This window comes from Rhinolophus sinicus, linkage group LG17 (assembly GCF_036562045.2).
Source record: "Rhinolophus sinicus isolate RSC01 linkage group LG17, ASM3656204v1, whole genome shotgun sequence".
NCBI classification, from domain to species: domain Eukaryota; kingdom Metazoa; phylum Chordata; class Mammalia; order Chiroptera; family Rhinolophidae; genus Rhinolophus; species Rhinolophus sinicus.
In genome coordinates this window covers 1,588,062-1,606,487 of record NC_133766.1, presented here as the reverse complement: position 1 = coordinate 1,606,487, position 18,426 = coordinate 1,588,062, and the positions used below count along the sequence as shown (strand labels likewise).

At 53.8% G+C, this 18,426-nt stretch overlaps 1 protein-coding gene and 1 long non-coding RNA gene across 6 annotated transcripts in view; one reads left to right on the top strand and one right to left on the bottom strand.

Annotated features, from left to right (window-relative positions):
• The window catches only part of PBX1 (PBX homeobox 1), a 234,477-nt gene that overhangs the window by 111,508 nt on the left and 104,543 nt on the right, over positions 1-18,426 (bottom strand). The gene's annotated exons all lie outside the window — the stretch shown is intronic.
• On the top strand, positions 9,599-14,075 carry LOC109455652 (uncharacterized). Of its 2 annotated transcripts, none has more exons than XR_012492893.1 (6): positions 9,599-9,734; positions 11,296-11,408; positions 12,060-12,114; positions 12,296-12,592; positions 13,096-13,192; positions 13,277-14,075. It is a non-coding gene; the product is annotated as an uncharacterized LOC109455652 (long non-coding RNA). The 2 variants fall into 2 exon arrangements; XR_012492892.1 differs by having other exon boundaries at positions 12,266-12,592.

Sequence of the window (18,426 nt, the reverse complement as noted above, 5' to 3'; positions counted from 1 at the left end):
TTGACCCCTCAATTGCCTTTTCCCTTGTACCACAGGAAGCCAGCACCTTCCACCGCCCGTGCACCGATATCATACGTCCAACAGCACTGGAGAAGCCCCCGTTTAAATGCCACTTCCGGTGGCTTCCTAATGAGGACGAAAGGACGGAGCCGAAGGACAGAAAACAGGTAAATGGATCCAAAGGAAACCCCTCTGCCCCACAACAGCCCCCTTTCTCGACACCGGTTCCCAGGCCTGCAGAGAAAGGCCACTGGCTTTGCCAGGAAGACGCAGTCACAGCAGCTCGTACTTACTGAGCCTGGCGTCTGGGCCAGGCGGGCACTGGCCTAGGTGTCCTAGGGACGCGTGCCGATTTGCCCCTCAGAACCGGTCCGTGAGTCACCTGAGGGACCTCCCTGGCCACCCATGCAGTTCCTGTGTCTCCTGCATCCTCAGCAGCTCACGTGCAGGGAGCAGCCTGTCCCAGGGCCTCTGCACGTCTGTGACTGGGCCCCCATCAGCCCCCGTCCACGCGGTCCCCCACAGATGTACAGGGGCCCATGGGATGCCCGCCCCACCCTGCAGGACCCACAGACGCAGCCCTCTAGCCCAGGCCGACTCCTGGTATGTCCCCGTCCACTGACGACCGAGTCCGTGATGGGCTCCTGTAATAATATCAAATGCAGAAAGGAAAGAGGAGGGGGTTCTGCTGCCCGCTGAACCGAGCCCGGGGCACATTTTTGTTTTCATTCTTTTTTTTCCACGGCTTTTCAACACCTGCCTTGGCTCTTCTGCTTGCCCAACGAAAGCTGGCTTAGTCTGCCCTGTGGCATCATCGGGACGCGGGCAGCAGGTCTGCAGGACCCCCGCGTGCCATGTCTCGGGGGTCTTGAGCTCAGCCCCCGGACACTTGCGGGGTTACAGGAGTCTCTCCCTAATTGCCGTCAGAAACTGAAAATATCCTGGAAACATGAGTCGGCTCAGCGGGAGTTTATTCAGCTTAAAGTTTGTTTCCCTTCCCCCTTTTTCTATTTTTGTTTTCTTGTTCTGTGTTCCAATGGACCCAGCTTTGTTCTACCACAATTTCAAGCTGACGAGACTCAGGGATTTCCTGTAATAAGCAGCTGGGCCTGCTTCTCTGGGGTCTGCATCCCATTTTGTCCAGGACCCCGTCTTCTCTCTCAGCGTCCATGGAGGCGAGTGGAGCCCTCGGGGTGGTAGGTGGTGACAACAGTGAGCATGACTGTTGGGTGGGCTGGCAGGGCATGGGCACCGTGCCCAGCCTTCTCAGAGTACCTGTGACCCCACTGCCATCGCAGATTAGCTCAGGTGTCCCCCGAGCACTGAAGGCCCAGGCCACCGTCGTCCTCCAGGCTGCGTCCCCAGCCCCCAGCATGGAACCTGATACACAGCACCCAGGAAACGGCGGCTGAGAGGAAGGAAAGACTCAGCCCACACCTGCCCCATTGATTGTTCAAGGCCAAGTACTTTGGAGACAGCCTCGAGTCCAGAGCTGTCTCTACCCCACTTTCCAACTCTGCCTCGGCCTCAGTTTCTCCATCTCTAAAATGGGGCTGAGTTGGCCCAGCACCAGGCACACAGCGGCCGCCTGATAAACATGCCTCACTCATGAGTGACAAGCCCTCGCTGGCCCACGTCTGCCCGGACACAGCTCTGACCAGGGAAAAGGCCGCATGGAGGGAAGGCTGTTCCGATCCCGCCATGCTAGGATGCCAATTGTCACTTGGCCACTCAACCTCTCTGCTTCTGGTGACTGGGTCCTCTGTGGTCACTCTGCCTCCACTAACTGGCTTGCAGGTGGGCTATGAGACAGCGTGACCTACCTGTGGACACGTGTGGAAAAGCAAACTTCAGACCATCCCGTGTGCTGCCCAGCTGTGCCCTGGCGAGACCATCCTGTGCCTGGCACTGCCCACTTCGCGCGTGCCCCTCAGTGCCCGCTCACTGGGGACCTGCCAGTTCTCTTGCCTAGAATGAAAGCCACATCAAGACTGCGCAGGGCCGAGCGTCTGTGTGGCCCCGGCCCCCGTCACCTGCCCGCTGGACATTCAAGCACCTTAGGGCTGATGCCCAGACCACCTGCCTCCTGCCCACAGTGCCATGTCGCCAGGACACCAGCTTCCCTGGGAGCAGGGGTTTTTCTCATTTCCACTTCCTCCCACTGACCTTCCAGTCTCCAAAGTTATGGGTATTTTCTTCCCTTTTCCAAAAAAGACACCTTAGTTTAGAGCCTCTGAAAGCTATTTGCATTCCCAAGACAGGCTCTAAGCATAAAATTCATTTCAGCTCGGGGTGGAGGGGGGGGTCCTCTTTTCTTTCCTTCCTCTCACAGTGAAGCTACAGTGAATTCATAAACAGCTCTTCAGCATCCGGCCTCATGAGACAGGATTACAGGGGATTCGCGTCCCTCCAGCCCTCCCCCCCATCCCCCCACAAAGGTGTTGGTCTCATCAGCCTCACACTGCAATCATCTCCCACCCCAGACCCGCCCTACCCCTGGCTCAGTCAGCGCTCTTTCCTGGCCTCCTGTGGGAACTCTGCCAAATACAATAACAAAATATTCATACGGTGAGGCACGTGAAAACCTTGGGAAGATTTAAGCCTGGGCTTCATGTCACGGACGCTCCCTCCCATAATCTGTATTCCAACCGCGTGTCAGCAGAGCTGTGATCAGAATACCCAAGGTCTCATCAAAGATTCAGGGCTCACTGACTTCCCTGACACTTGCGGTCTCGTGGAGTTCCCGCTTCCAGGTCCAGCTCGGCCCCCAGTGAGTTGGTCTGCCCTCTCCACTGGCTGCTGCTGACCTGCCAGGAGCGTCCAGTCCTGCGGCACCGGCAGAGGAATGAAGTCTTCCCGGGGTTTCGCCGGACGGGGTTAAGCTGCAGGTGTTTCGTGCACGGCCTGCCCGCTGCCCCGACCATGGGAGCTGGAAGCAGGACCTGACTCAGCACCAGGTCAACGGGCCTCGCTAAAGACTCCTCCTTCCCCCCGAGCGCGTCCCACGGTGCTGTGTGTGCCTGATTCAGTGTCTGCGTCTCCCACGTTCTTGTGACGATGCAAATCAGGGATGCTGAGGCGTCCTTTGCAGGGCCCAGCGGCCAAGCACACTCTCCAACGGCCAAGTTCAACTCGGGCGCCTCACGCGTGCGGGACCGCACCGCCATCGAGTTCGAGGAATAGCGCACTGGTGTGGATACCAGTCGTTTAAAAGCTCAAGCAAAGTGTGTGATAATTTAAGAAAACCAGCTGTAACTGAAGGGTGATTGTGGGCAGACCGTTCGGTTTACTGAAAGATCACCATGGGTGTCTTAGGGGGACTCACGAGCAGAATTTTAATACCATTTGCTTTCCAATCCTACGATTTACACCGAGCTTATTAGAAAGATATTTAGTGACAAAAGTGAGTTACACTATACTTCTTAACGATGTCACATGTTCAGAAAAGAAAATCTCCGATGGACCTACAGGGTAGGGCTCAACGCCCCACAGACATGGCAAGAGGAGAAAAGGCATTGTCACACGGCTGGCATCGCCCAGCCACCCAAGGCCACAGGGACAGAAATGAACAGAGGCTCCACAAACGAGCAGACTCAAGACACTGTCAACACACCTCTTAGTATGTCACAAGCATCTAGAATTTTAAAGAACAACCAAAAGGCCAACACAGAATCCTAAAACTCAGGCAGTCAAAATCCAAAGGCCTATTATCATTTAATCTCTTTTGAACGCATATTATCTTAATTATTTCTGTAAATGCTGTGGCCATTAGGCAAATTAACACAAGATCGCAGATCAAAGTGCCACGCGCAGGTAGATACTTCCCAGCATTAGGTGGCAGCAGGGTGAGCAGGTGCGCTCAACAACCCCTGTGGATGTTTTTAACGCAGCCACTCAGGAATCCTTGCGAAGAGGTTAAACACGTGCTAGAACACAAATTGAAAATTACAGGCAAGCGGATGGTGCCTCAAAAATCAAACACGTCAAGTGAGAACATTATCATCCAAATTGTCTCTGTACTTCTCAAACAGAGAAGTCAGGCGCGTGGGCACATAATACAAACACGTGTGTACACGCTTACGTTCCCGCATGTGTGTACGAGACATCAAAGACGCAAACATACAAGTGGTTAATCACAAGACAACACAAAAAGAACACGCGATCCGCTTCCCTGCGGGCGCCCCCACAAACCCAGGCCCCCAGACTCAGGGAAGCACACAGGACCTTGCCTGGGACAGGGTCACGTGGTCCTGAGAGTTTACGGGCAACGTTTCAAAGACTGAGTTACGTGACATTTTTGGGGAACACACAATTTAAGAAAAGTGCACAGTCAGCCATTTCTGCACATGAAGAGCCTATGGTTCAGCACGTTCGGTAACGGTGGGTGTTTGATTCCCAGACACACCCGTGTTGCTTCCTTGCGCTGACATTTATCACGTTCAAGGACATATTCTAACACTGAGTGAGCAGGTCTCGACAGGGCGCCAGTGGCCCCCGGGAGACACCTGGTGATGTCTGGATGTCACGGAGGGGAATGGGCATGGAGGCCTCGGCGACAGAAAACGGTGCATCTGCGCGTCCCACAGGGCACAGGGCGGCCCCCCAGCAGGACTGCTCTGGCCCCAGAGTCAGCAGGGCAGAGGTTGAGGACCCATGCAGACTGTCACACACATGACGGGACTCCCCACGTCATGTCTCAACGAGGCTTGGAAGAAACGAAAAATGAGAAGTTGGGACACACAAAAGAGACCTTCTCTTAGGGGTATGTGGTTCACCAAACGTACAGCTGCTTTCTGTGCGTGCGCCCATACATGACTTCACCTAAACTACGCCCGTAAAACGTCCCAGCTGTCTGGGCATTAGAGCCACACACTGAGAAAGGCTGGCAGGTCAGCGAGGACCCGAGAAAACCCCCTTTCCCCTGAGACACCCTTCAAGGAACAGAGGCGCACCCTGACCGACTGTGTTCAAATCAAATCAGGTAAGATGCGGCAAAAGCTAACTTTTTAGCCCCTGGGAAAATACACACGCCTGGTATTTAGGGTACTGTACGTGTGTATCCATCCAATTCTATAGCATCAGAGCTCTGACGTTCAGTAATATAATAATATTATTTTTGAGATCAGTTAAGGTATAAAATGTGTGTAGTCTGAGTCTTTAATATTAATAAGTCTTGTAACTAGCAGTTTCTCGTAGCTCCGAACTCTTGAGCACAACTAGAAAGGGCACTTATCCTGAAAAATCTAATAAATTTACAGTTTTATATACTTCCTTCAATTGTAAAAGTCTTGTTCAATAAACTTTAAAATGCCACTATAGAGCAATAACACAGACAGTATAAACCCAGCCCTGGGAAAGCTGTGTAACCAGAAATTGTTCCCCTTTCTGCTAGAGCAATAAAGTTTTATATGTTTGAACTGACTGTAAAAAGGTTTGAATGTTGGCAACTGGGGAATAATCTGTCTTCTTTATAGTTATTATCATATTTCCCACAAGACCCCTTGGTCTGTGTCAATCCTTCTTGTATATGACACCTTTGTACTGTCAGCGAAAGCAAGACTACTTTCCTTTTTTTTTTAACTATAGGACTTGTATCTGTTTTCCTTCAGATTACAGCTAACAGGAATAAATTATTTCTGACAACCATCTATTGCAGCATTTTACCAAATAAAGCTGGTTGTGAGCTGCTTTTCCACAGCGAGGGGTGTGGGGGGGTGGGGGGTGAAGGTCCCTCCTCCTTCTGCTTCTCTCTCAACTGATTCAAATGCAATTCAGGGACGGTTCCATTGGAGGAAATGCCAATAAAAGGAGATTTGTAGGGAAGTTGTTCTGAATGCCAGAGCCCATTGTAACACGGTGCTGGGTCCTCATGGGTGCTGTTGGGTCTGTGTGGGGAAGCGGCTGAGGGACAGGCAGGAGGAGGGGGGACCAGCCCTTTCCTTCCCGGCCCATTCTCAGTGTGAGAGTATCTGCGCCTCTGGGTTCAGAGAGGAACAGGAGTCCAGCGGGCAGACGTGGCCAGTTTCCCAGGCCCTGGTGAAGAGCCGTGGCCCGACCAGCAGGGCCAGACACCCAAGCTGTCACACGTAGGCTTGGGCTCCTGGTAACAGGTCATGCCTAGGCTCTTTTCAGCAGAGAGAGAGAGAGAGAGAGAGAGAGAGAGAGAGAGAGAGAGAGAGAGACCCTCTCTCCCTGCCCGTCCCACCACCACAGTTCAACAACAGATGAAGAAACATGTGCCGACCAATGCATTACACACAAACCAGCTGCACTAAAGCACTGTCCTTTCTCACAACTCCACACCATCACCCTGAAGCCCCCCTGCCTGCCTGCATTTAGAAAAACCATAATGGAAAAGGCCAGAGAGGAGTGAGACTAGATATCTGCAAGCACCAGCGTTTTGACAGTCAAAAGCCATCAGCGGAATGGGCCCCAGTTAGTTACCTCTTCACGCTGAATTAGTGGGCGTTTGTGCCGAAGCCAGTCTCAGCCTCAGGCACTCAGGCACACGCACGTATGCACACATGTGTGTCCATACGAGTGCACGCTCACACTAAACACGTCAGCCAGCTCTGAAGGAACAGTCCTCCCAAAGATGGAGGTGCTGGCGTGGAGGCCCGAGCCAGGTGAGGTGCACCCGGGCAGCAGCCCCACCGCCTGAGGCAAAGCACAGGCACGGGGCAGGTGCAGGCTCCTCAGTGACCTGGGGAAGAGCTGGAGCCCCACGCCCGTGAGGGGGCCTCAGGGCCCCCTGTCTCCCCTCAGTATTCCATCTCCAGGACCAGTCAGGCCCCAGTACGACGTCTTCTCCTCGCCCAGCTCACACAGCAAACATTCTAACCCATGTGAGGAGAACACCAGAAAACCTCAGCGTGGTAATGGCTGCACTGAGCCAGGAGGAGCCAGGAGCCCTGCCCCCCATCGCACCCCCCAGAACCGTCACAGATAACAGGGGTGTATCACATGTGTCTCCATATCCCTTCAGAGGTAGAAGCCCACTGGAAAACTACAGGTCTATAAAAACGTTCTTTACCCTCCTCACAGCTGGCTCTCAGTGTAGCTCATAAGTTCTTGGGTTTGGGTCATATGTCACAGTGATATTAATGAAAGGGCAATAGATGCCACTTGTTAAAAATCTGGCACATAACAAAGATACAGAAAAGTGCACACCTCACGAGTGTGCACAGCTCGGTGGGAACACATGAAACGCTCCCCAAACATGCACGGCACCGCGTGCAGGATCCATGCTGCCCTTCCCTTAGCGGCCCCACGTTTCACAGGTGCTGCCGGAGTGAGCATGGAGGCAGCAGTTTCAAAGCTCTCACGTGGAGCGGTCATCTGCTTCGGACCGGGAAGGAGACCACTGCGCCCGCAGTCTGGAACAGCGGTGCAGGCAGAGGTATTTCCCAGACGGTAATGGATGAGCCACATGTATCGACTCCATTGCAGGTGTTATGGAATGCAGGCTTCCAGGTCACACAGCAAACCTGCTGAGCTGGGCCTGTGAATCTACGTTTCACAAACACCAGGTTATTCTTGAGAACGTGGAGCTTGCCTATGGAAGGACAGCAGCAAGGCCCCTCCAGAAGCCCAACCACACTCCCTTTATCAAAAATGTAGGGCCTCAGCACACACATTTCTGAGATGATAGCCGGTCAAATTCAAAGACAGGCACTGTGTTTTGACACAGAAACAGAGGGATTTAGAGAAATAACCGACAGACAAGGGCAAAGAGTTTTCCTGGAAGCACTGCCTCATTGTGCCCCCTGAACTCTACAGTCTATCCACCCTACTGTTCTGTGCCTCCCGGAGGAATTTAAACAATTCCAGAAAGACAGAGTCTCCTGAAAAGGACAGGGGTGGCATCTCTCCTCTTCCTTTATTACTGTCTTTCTTATAAATTTCAAACCTACCCAGGGACGTGTATCTCATTGTGTCCTAAAACAGAGCTGCCCTCACAACCCAAAGGAGTCAGCTTGTGTAGGACCATATCTGAAGACAGTCTCCTGGGGCTACAGAGGGCACTCAGGATGACACCATGGTGGGGTCCCAGCCTTGAGGACAAGTAAGAGGCACAAGGATCCATGTGCCCGGGGAGGCTCCCGTTAGAAGGCCTGGTGTCCCTGTTCCTCAGCTCATGGAGTCCGTCCATTATGTGACACTGTGTGGGACTCTCCCAGGATGTAAGTGGAGCAAAAGGCAGGTCAGTGGGCATCACGCGTTACGGCTACGCCTCCTCCTCAATGATCACTGCTACCCTAGCCCACAAGGCTGCAGCCCGGGGGTCAGGCACCATCCGAAACCCTCGAGACAGAGATCGCACTTCATCCTCAGAGCTGCTCCTACTCAAAGATACCACCAATATTGTCTGGTGAGAGACAGACCCTGTGGCACGCTGGTACTGTTTTTCAATTACACATGGCATCTGTTCGAGGCCAAATGGAAAGATGTCTGAGCATGTAAAGTAGACAAGGGCAGGAAGAGAACTTGTCTGTTAAAAACCACTGAAGAAATAAGAGAGACTAGATATTAGTAGTAGATGCCTTGGGACACATGACAAAGACCTAAGACAAATCTTCTTTCTATGAGGACTGCTAGAATGGTGAGGAAGACCGGGAATGAGCAAAAGAAAGCTACGGTACATGCTATGAAAGCATTAGAATGAAACTGATGACAACTAATTGGAGAAGAGGGCAGAGTGATGCCAATTAGAAGAAAAACATACACAGAACACACCGTTTTCTCAAGAAAATGTTAACATCCTTGGAAAGACAAGATGCTCGTGTGTGAAACGACCAGGGAAACACCAACAGGTACATGCCAACTGCCACCTGCAGCAGCACCAGTGCAGGAATCGCAGGAGGCGAGACGCAGTGCAAGCTGTGGGTGCCGGGAACAGGCAGAAGAAGCTGGTTTGAAGGGTGGCTGGAGATCAGAGATATATGCCCAGAGAACAGAAAGAAGGAGCAGGAGGAGAGTGAGGAAGGGACAGGGAAGCAAGGCAGAATGACTGGCCCCTCCCCTTGCCAGTGGGCACCACATGCCACCCTGAGACCTGGAATGGAGTCCAGACCTCGGCTGACCATGCCAGCCAACCTCGGTCCTTCAGCTCCTGCACGGCTACTGAAGATCCTTGAGAGCAAAATGACAATCAAATATCCCCAGAATGTGAGCCTTCCCATCGTCACAGTAAGGACGGGCACTCAGTGGCACGATTTCAGAGGCAGCAGGGCTACTGGAGGGGGTGTTGTGCTTGGGCAGGAAGTGCTTTCCAAGCGAAACCAAGGCCAGTGATGGATGTTCACTAAGGGTCCTTCCAAGTCCAAAATTGAGCGATTCCGTGAAAACGCTGAACAGGAGAGGGAGGGGACCCCTGCAAGAGCACTCAAGGCCCCCACCGCCCCAATGCCAACAATAACAACACCCAGGGTGGGCTCCTTGCTGATGTGACCAGCACCGGAAGCACAGGGACACACATTAGGGTCAGACAAGCACGGCCCTGCTCGGGTAACAGCATGAGAGGCTCGGAAACGTGGCTTCCTGGGGGAGGTTCTCTGCCTTATCACTTAACACACATTTACTGTTTTGGTACCAACAACAGAAATCGTGGTATTTGCATCATGTTTTATAGCCTGCCAACACTTTCCTAAAGATGCCTGAGCTTAATCTTGATCGTAAAGGCTGAGGTGCTGTTGTCCCCACATCACAGATGAGGACCCTGACACCCAGAGCAGGTAAGTGACTTGCTCCAGGCCACAGAGCAGGTAACTGCCAGAGCGAGAGGGGGGCCCATAGCAACCGAGTCCTCAGAACTTCCTACGAGGTTGTCACATGCAGAGGCAGGGCTGGCCGTGGCCAGGACACAAAGATGGGAGGAAGGGCCACAGGAGCCCGAGGCCAAGAAGCAGCTTCTCCGTGGACCTGGCTGGCACCTTCCCGTTCACATCTCCCGGCTCGTCCACCTCCTGTGGGATGTGCCCACGTCATTTCCTGTACAGTGTACCCCGCCGACAGGAGGTGAGACAGACGCCCACTATCTGCCCCCCCCACCTTACAGCAAAACCACCAACCACGTTCTGGTCTGTGGGGAACAGCTAGGCTCTGGCCACATGAAGTGGCAGGGACGACTCGGGCAGGGGTCATAAGGCGCCAAGTCCCCAACTCCCCTTGTCCCCCAAGTCACAAGGCCCCTCCTAAGTCCCCAGTGGAGAAATGAGCAGAACCTGGGTCCCTGGGCCGGCCCTCCTCGCACACGATGTCTCCCACAGCCATGGGACCCCGGCCCCTCCGGAGCAGCCCAGGCTTTGCTGTGTGGCTGCTACTGGTAACAGAGCGGTGTGAGGGGCAGCCTGTCCCCACGCCTGCGTCCCCACCGGGGAAGAGCCACACACGCTCCCACGAGGGCCCGCGGCGGGAAGTCAGCACACCGAGGGTTAAGCGCGCCCTGCAATGAGCACCCGGCCGGCGTGTGGGAGCCCATTACCTCCCGCCACATTACCTCATTCATTTCTTATCCGCGGATGGTTTATTTTCCCATGAGCACTCTGGCTCTCGGTATTAAGTCCCCTCCTTCGCCTCTATTTCTCTATCCATCACATTTAACACTCTGACAGTAACAGTCTATAATGTTTCTATTCTACAAAACCGCTCTGTCAACTCCGGGCTTCCAGAGCAGCAACTGAGGAAAATAAATAACAGCAACGCCAGGACGACAGCGTCCCAGCTCCCTTTCTGCCGGGCTTTTTTATTTTCTATTATTCTACAAAGGGAGAAAAAATAAAGGGGCTGCGGGAGGCGGGAGCCAAGAAGAGAAGAACTGGCTTCTTGTCCCCGAGACACGGACAGACCTGAGGGGCAGCGTGGCATTTCCCGCTCAGACAAAGGAGTCAGTCCCCGGCTCGCCTCTGACTCCCCGACCACAGCTTCCGTCTTCATGGTGGTCACGCCGGGAAGGGCAGGCGCCCGGCACACCGTTCTCCTGCACCTGCAGCCCTGGGGCGAGGGCAGGGCACCCCATGCACGGTGTGGGGTGCGCCCCAAATTCTTGTGTCTTTTCTGGAGCAAGAGCCCCGGGAGGAGGGGTGCAGCCCACGGGTCCTCAACCTTTGTTCTGGGGGAGACGCCAGGGAGCCGTGGCCCTGGAACCCGGGAGCAGGTAGGAAGGCAGGAAAACGCTAACTCCTGAGAAATAAATCGTCTCCACCTTCCCAGGGTTTACCCTAACTGGGTTTATTTCCATCCTTTCGGATATAAATCACTTAAAACCATGTTATACTTCCATCCTGCTTCTTTAAGCGACATCCAGATAGACGGATGGATGGATACACCTGAACATCTGGCTTCTTCTTCATGACCCGAACCATTTGTCACAGGCCTGCCTGTTGTGTAGACTCCACCTGCGGGGCTGGGTAAGTTCCAGGTCTCCCGCATGGCGTTTTGCTGCCTCCCGAGTCTCCTGGCCAAAGGTACTGTGTGTAACAGTGTAGGAAAGAACCCTGGCCGTGCCGCCCAATCGTGGGAGCCAAACCTGACTGGGCACTGCCTGGGGACCTCGTGTCTGAACCCCTGCCGTGCTGTGTCCTCACCTGTAAACTGAAGACAAGTGTATTACCTAGCTCCTGGGGTGGCTGGGACGGTTCGCTGGGCTAACACCTGTGTCTCAGGTGGTGTCTGCAGTTAGTATGCGATCTGCAAATGGCAGTGACAACCACACGTGTATTCTAGCAGGAGCGGGGCAAGCAGACAAGCCTACACTCAGAATACTGTTTGGAGTAAGAGTAAAGGGCCGTGGGCACTCTGACGGTGTCCTGTGTGCACAGAGCTTATTTCGGTCGCGTAGAGGCCTGCTACATCAACGCCCTGGCGCCCCGTTGCTGCAGATGGGGGAGGCTGCCACCCTGAGTTCTGGAGGCTGAAGCTTCACACCAGAGGGGCTCGTTCAAGATAAAGAAGTAACCAGGGGGCAGAAGACCGTACGGGAGGAACAAGTAAAGGCCTTTCTTTCACGGAGCGCTGCCTGCCCACCACGGTTCTGTAATTCCCTCTCTCCCCCCACACAGGGCTGTCCCTGAAAGAACAGGCAGAGTAGGTGCTGCGCATAAATCGCCTTGGCAGGTACGAGAGCCTCTGTACCTGTCACCAACAGGGCCGTTATTACTGCTCAGCTCCCCACGCCCCCACCCCCACCCCCAGCAGTTCATCAAAGGTGCTTGTGCACCTAGACGCACTGAGAGGGGACTCTCTCCCTCCTGGCACTGCTACCCAGCGGGCCACGGAGTTTCTTTTTCCACGACAGGTGCGGCCAAATGAGGAAAAGCACAGGCTTGGGCCCAAGCCTCCTGACAAGGGGAACCCTGGGGACTCACTGACTCCCCTGCCCAGACCCACTCCCCTCCTGGGGAAGGTCAGACTGCAGCTCGGTGAGGCACTTACTGCAAAGCTTCAGAAGAACGCCTGCATTTCAATGGAACGGGCACACGAGAGGAGAAGTGAAGGCCGAGTGAGGAATGGCAGTCCTGACACCCAGCGACACGGAGCAGCTGGCTCCTGACACTTCATTTCTCGTCCAGTTCAACCCCCCAAACCACCAAAGGTCATGTCTGCTTTTATGACTTGTTGGGGGGGGTGTGCGGGGGGGGGGGCGAAGTGAGGACCATAATCAGACTAAGTGACATTAGTTCATTATTTCAAATGATTGCATTTCATTAGTGCTTCTCATGGTACTTCCTTGGCACTTTAATTTTCCTATTTTGGTGACAAAAAGGCAAAGGTGACCTCACAGCATCAAAGGTGTCCCCTAGGGAAAGAGTGAGCCTTTCATATAATTTCTCTCCGACAAATTAACATTGGGATGCACGCGGGTACAGAAGGCATCGTGGGAAATACATAGGTGGGCACAGCGCCTGCTTCCTAACGTTTATAATTTAGTGAAGAGAGAGGGCTGTATGAACAAATGACTAAAATGAGGGGTTGACTAAGGGGTTGAAAATGATAAAATACGTGCTAATTGAAGCTACAGGTATTCTGTTATGGGACATGATAGCGGGCGCGATGAATCTGAACAGGGGTCTTACGAGAGCGTTCCGATTCCCACAGGGAGAGTGGCGTTGAGAGGCTCGGTGCTTTCATCATTACGGGCTCGGCTGCTCCGTCAACCAAGGCTCAAGTCCCTACTCTTTCATCTCCTACCTGGGTGAGTTAGGGTAAGTGGTGTGGCCCCTCTAAGCTCAGTGCACTGGTCAAGCCAGCAGAGACAATGACACTATGTACCTTGTAGCTTTTGCAGGGCGGAGTAAACGAAGTAACAAACGTGCTAACAGTGCCGGGTACACAGCCCCTCAATTAGGATTAGCGATGATTATTGCAATCCCTCCTGAAGCCCTGTGAACCAGGCAATATGATGACCCCCGCTTCCAATAAGAAGAAAACAGACACGGAAGACATGCGGTAACGTGCCCGACGTCACACAGCCGATGGAGGACCAGGGCACAACGCCCAAGTTCTCCCCACTGCGTTTCGTTCTGGTCAAACCCGGGCTCCCCCCAGAAAAGAGTCCCGGGAACTGGAGGCCTGACCTCCAAGGCACGATCCTAGCACATCACGCTTTGTCTCTGGAGCAACAAGGCTGAGGGATGTCGGAGCCACAGCCACCCAGGAAATCGACACTCACACAGAAGTGGTCCCAAAGTCCATGACCTTGACAGACCTGCCACGAGCTGACATGGACAAAACTCTACCTGCCACACAAACTCCCTCCTTTCCGTAACTTCCTTGTGCTTCACGCCAGCCAAGCCCATTCTCCCAGGAAACCAGATCAGAAAAGCTATAAACACAGACGCACACAGGGAGGGAAGACTCCTCAGAGCCTCGTTCAGACTTGCACGCACTGCAGCCCCGGCCTCGACGACAAGCCCGGCAAAGTCTCCTTCCCAGCAGTGACACGATAACGCGGCCTCTGTGACCACACCCCGGCTGTTTGAGGACAGGCATGATTGTTAAACAGTTGTTCACTGTGCTGAGTCATCGCCCATCTCAGACTTTTTGTGGACTCCAAATTAATAAATGAATTAAGTGACTCACTCATCCCTGACTCATCTCTTCACCCTCGACACCGAGATGGTCACCAGGCTCTGTTCATGTCTTTCCAAACAGTCTGATCCTTTTCATTCCCAAAATACCACTCAGTTACCCGGAGCGGAGGTCCTTCTGTCTCCTGGCTGAAAGCCTCGTCTCTGGTGTCTGTCCAGTCCCGACACCCGCCCGTTTTACCCGCTAAAAGTCCTTACGTCAGGTTTCAGCATCTGCCATCTGTGTAAATGACCACTGGGTCTCCATGGCTCACCCCACGTCTGCCCTGCTCTGCTAGACATTCCATGCCACGCTGCCAATGGCAGCCACGCAGGCCTCCCTTTAAGGTGATGTGAACGTGCCACCCTTCCCAACGCACATCCCCCATCCTGGTCTAAGCCACCATTTCCAAGGACAGTCCCACAGACAGACCCTGCGCATAGGAACAGGGGTATGTAAGTCTTACAGAGCATATCGACGGCCAAATGACCACTCAGGGCTGAGCTAGGGCTCTCTCAGTCCATCCACATACAATGTGGTACTCAAGTTTCCTGCATCGGGAGAACACTGGGCTGGTGGACGAGACGGCTCCTTAGTTCATAGGATGGATGGTTATGGCGTTCGTCCTATGTGCCCAAGCCTGTCCCAAAGCGTCGGGAGAAGAACGTAAAAAGGCACTGCCCTCAGGGAGCTCACAGTCCAACGGGGAGGCATACATGTAACAAATAAAACGACAGAGACGAGCTACTGTAAGTTGGGATGAAGGTCACACCACGCAAAGTGAATATAAAGGAGGCACATCCGGGACGGGTCAGAGGACGGCTACGACTGACTGACAGGCAGTCGCTCACTGTGGGGCTAGCGGGTCCCGGGAACTCCTGCAAGAGGAGACTGTCCTCAAAGGTGTAAGAGAAAAGGGGGCAGGTACCAGGTACTGCCGGTCACACAACCTATTTGTGGCCAACAGTGAGGTAGAAGAAGAGGGTGGGACCACCCCTGGAAGGCAGGCGTGCACGAGGCTAACGTGTCTCTGCCAAGGTGTCCCGCGCTCCCCTGCACACCTCCACCTGCCTCGCTCACACACACTCGGTGGTGATCAGAAGCGAGCACACGCCGGAGGGTTTGGCCCCAGCAGCCTAGATAGAAAGCTGCGGCTTCCCCCACTCGGGAAAGCATGTGGGAATTCGAGGGCGTGAAAGTGACGTTGTTATGGTAATAATTTGAATGAGTTTCATATTCTAAATAACTGGCAAACCTCAGGTCTTAGACCATCATTAATATCACCATGACTTGTGACGTCCGTGCCAGCCGATCGTGGCACAATGGATTTGAGTCTGCAGCTGTTGGCACTGGGTCTGTCAGAGAAGAATTCTCAGTCGGGTGTGGCAAGTGGCTTTGCACACTGAGTGTCATGGCGGGCCTTACGGCCCAATGGGCTGCTTGCAGATCCAAGGGGCAGAGGCACCGCTCCCCGGGGGAGCGCACTGAGAAACACACGCCACGCTTGTCTACATGTACTTACAAGACCGCCGACTTACGGTGTTGTCCAGTGCCCTCGGCCCTGGGGCATCAGGAGCATTGTACCAGCTCCCTCACAGGCACCCTGGGAATGCCAGGCCCCAACAGACAGCGTGAACGGCAGGGCCAGTTCAGAGGCCATCCCCACGTCACTCCACACCAGCGCTGTGACTGGGAGGTTAAAGCTGCCGTGTCACCGAGGAGTGGGGAGAGCCCGAGCCCACCACCTCTCTCCCCTGCAGAGAACTGGGGACACACGTAGTTGCAGCAGCAAGCAGAGGTCCCAGGCTGCCTCCGGGGAGCAGCACAGTTGGGCCAAAGCTCACAGAAGCCAGTCTGGGTTTCCTCTCGACCCTGTAACTCTGTGGCCCTGGGTAACTTACTTAGCCTCTCTGTGCCTCAGTTTCCTTGTGTGAAATTCAGGCCTAATAAAAAGGAGCCCCACCCACACACATGGTCACTGGGAAGATTAGATGAGCTGGTGCTCACGGAAGTTTCTTTGAATGAGGTGTGATGTAGGTGTGTTATGTGACTGTAAAACATTTACCGTCTCATAACACATCTACGATACGGTCACTGAGCCCGACACCCCTGCATCCTGCTCCCCTTGGATCCCCTCCCCGCCCTCAGCCCCCTCCCCCATCTCCCTCTCGAGCCTGCTTCTACAGATAAATCACTTTTACTCCTTTGTTTATTTGTTCAGTGTTTCTTGCAAGTAGAGGGGCGGGCAGGATGGCTGTGTTATCTATCAGGGGCCCAGTTTCCTCTGAGGAGACCTGCCTTCTCTCCATATTGGCACCAATGCCTTTCACGCATGCGTTCATCCATTCAACGTCTGTTAAGGGCCTACTATGCTCCGGGACTGGGTGGGTGACAGCGTCTCTCTGGGAACGCCAAGATTAACAAGGGCATTGGGGTCCCTTCTGAATCCACACCCTTCTCCCTGACACTTACCCCACCCTCGTGCTCCTTCCTGCCCTGGGACACGCTGCCTATGGTCAGTGAGCACATACCACGTACGTTCTTTACATTTCCCACAGCATACAGCATGGCACACACAAATGCATACAGTAGGAGCTCAAACATGCCTGCAGACTTGAGCTGGGCATGGGCAAGAAGCCCCCTGGACGGTGGTGCAACAGTCAGGCAACCTTGGGTCCAGCAGGCTTCCCGTCAGCTGTGAGAAAGTCCAAGGTGGCCTATGGGCTGGGAGCTGCAGTGGCCGCCGGGTGGGGCTCGATGAGACCAGAGAGAAAGCTTCCAGGCCCTTCCTATTGTGGCGAATGGATGACACAGCAGGAAGAGCAAAGCAAGGGGGCTCGGAACAGCTGAAAACATGGTGCAAATAATCAAGGAGGGAAAACTACTGCTCGGAAGGAGATGCTATGAGCCAGCTGGTCTCTGGTGGGCACTGTGCTGGGTCAGGACGCACGACGCGGCCCCACCTCCTGACCCACCTCGCAACTCTCTTCCTGTGGGTGCTCTGTTTTGTTTTGTTTAAAGACTTACCGCTCTCCATCACCCTGTAACACGTCCTCAGGCCGCCCTTCAGAAGCCTGTGCATTCTCACGGCTTCCCCTTACTTGCCACCCAGTGACTTGTGACCCTGAACTGTACGGTGGTGTGGCCTCTCTGTGCCTCCATTGCTTCATCTATAAAATGGGGACAAGGGCTCCTGCTGTACCTGACTTGTCGGGTGCTGACAAAATCAGAGACATCAGCATGTGTGGGACACAGGTGTGCTTTAGAAACAAAAGTGTCGCTGCTATTGGAGTACTAGCTCTCCACTGCGGGCAAAGGGTGTTATTTTTAAATGCGTCATTTTCAAGGTAAGGACCTACCGATCGCACCCAGAGCAGTCATTGCACAGGCATCCTGTTTCCTTTTTGCATCTCCCAACCCTCCAGAGACCTTTCTGGCCTCTTCTCTTAGTAGGCCTCACGTCCCCTTCCAAAAAGTGTAATTTTAAATGTTAGTTCCGAAGGCAAGCTTAGAGTCCTCTATATTCCTTCCCCACCAGCCTTTGTCTGTCTGTCTGTCTGGCTGGCTGGCTGGCTGATGCGCCTTCTTTCACAGAGACCCACAGCCCCCTCCCTTCCCGGCATCCGGCAAGGCAGAGATGATGACCCCTAATGAAACCTGCAGCCTGCAGACGCCGGAGCGCACGGGGCACAGAGGGGAGACCGCGGAGGACGCGGCCAGGACGCATGTAATCAGAAGGGTTATCTAATGCTAGTTTCATTCTAATTGAGTCAGTACCATATGTCACCCTGCAATAACATCGCAAGCAGCATGCAACTGAATACATATTTAATTCACATAATGGGTACAGCAGTACAAGTAATCAAGGCAGTTTGCCATAAGCCATAAAGAAATGTGTAGCTTGTTCCCTATCAAGAAACATTTGGCACTCAGGGAGAGAACTGTATCACCAGTGAGAGGGGGGACCGCCTCGGTGCAGAAGCTCGGGGGACAAGGGGCGGGGACGTGGGGGAGACAGAAGAGGCGAGGGGAACCCACGAAAACACCGACGAGCTGGGAGCCTGAGAATGAAAATCAATGAAGGCACAGTGTCGGCGGCCCGTGGCCGTCTCAGTATAATTACCAGTAATGGGTTTATTGGCACGAGCTTCGCAATCGAACGCGAAATGTGCCCCCGAATTTCCTGCGCTGTCACGGGTCCTTCTCGTCCCCTCCCAGGAAACGGACGCAACTACGCAGGGTTAAAAAACATTTTCTTTTTCCCCCCGCGTCCTTTCATCTGGATTGGCATCTGACTGAAACCTGCTGGCCCATTCCCTTCATTTCCTCCCTCAAAGAGATGATTAATACGGCTGGCAA